At 35.7% G+C, this 989-nt stretch overlaps 1 non-coding gene across 1 annotated transcript; it reads left to right on the forward strand.

The window, feature by feature from the left end:
* The first annotated feature begins 203 nt into the window (after nt 1-203).
* On the forward strand, nt 204-275 carry TRNAE-UUC (transfer RNA glutamic acid (anticodon UUC)). Its single transcript has one exon. It is a non-coding gene; the product is annotated as a tRNA-Glu (tRNA).
* Nucleotides 276-989: the final 714 nt, after the last annotated feature.

A 989-nucleotide genomic window follows, 5' to 3' on the forward strand; every position in this document is an offset into this window, starting at 1 on the left:
CTCTATTCTCAATCTTCCTTTTAATTAGTATATCAATAAATGTTAGGCCTATATGTATTTTTTAATTCCATTATTCATCCCATTGGCCTATGAAATTAATACTAACTTCTCTTTTCGTTTTCTTATTAATAATAATAATACTACTGCTACTAGGGGTAAGGTATATTAATAATAGTGTTTATATTTGACATTAGAAACATAAATCCGTTGTCGTCCAGCGGTTAGGATATCTGGCTTTCACCCAGGAGACCCGGGTTTGATTCCCGGCAACGGCATTTTTTTTTTTAAAAAAAAAACACTTTTTGCTAATATGCATTATATGCTATTATTGCGGCAGGGTTTAAAAAAAAACACACTTTTTGCTAATATGCATTATATGCTATTATTGCGGCAGGGTTTTTCTGAATCACTCTTGCTAGGGTAGGGTTTTTTTTTTTCTCCCTGAAACTTGTGTAAGTTCGAGCACAGGGCAGAGGCTAACATTCAATTCGCTCAAGGCTATGGCTTTCAGATCCTGTAAGTCTATATCACCTATCTTTCATTTCATATACGACACTCTCACATATCACAGAATCAGTCATAATACACCCATTATTGTTCATTTTTTGGAAACCCAAGCAATAGCAAACAACTCAAATTTCACCGAGAAACAAGCTATCACCATCTCTTACCTCACAAAGTCATGTGGGTTGTCTCTAAAATCTGCTCTCTCAGCTTCTAAGACGTTCAACATCAAGAACACAGAGAAACCGGACTCGGTTCTTGAGCTCCTAACGTCGTATGGGTTCACTGACAAACATATTTCAGTCCTAATTTCTACAAACCCAAAATTAATTTTGGTTGATCCAAAGACAAATTTGAGACCCAAAATTGAGTATTTCAAATCTTTGGGTCTTGTCGGACCTGACTTGCCTAGGATTATCTGTTCATGTTACATGTTACGTTACAGTTTAGAAAACCGAATCAAACCCACGTTAAATTTACTCCAA

Source organism: Cornus florida, unplaced genomic scaffold, assembly GCF_030987335.1.
Source record: "Cornus florida cultivar Cherokee Brave unplaced genomic scaffold, ASM3098733v1 CherokeeBrave_3.0.0_Hap2_Chr07, whole genome shotgun sequence".
NCBI classification, from domain to species: domain Eukaryota; kingdom Viridiplantae; phylum Streptophyta; class Magnoliopsida; order Cornales; family Cornaceae; genus Cornus; species Cornus florida.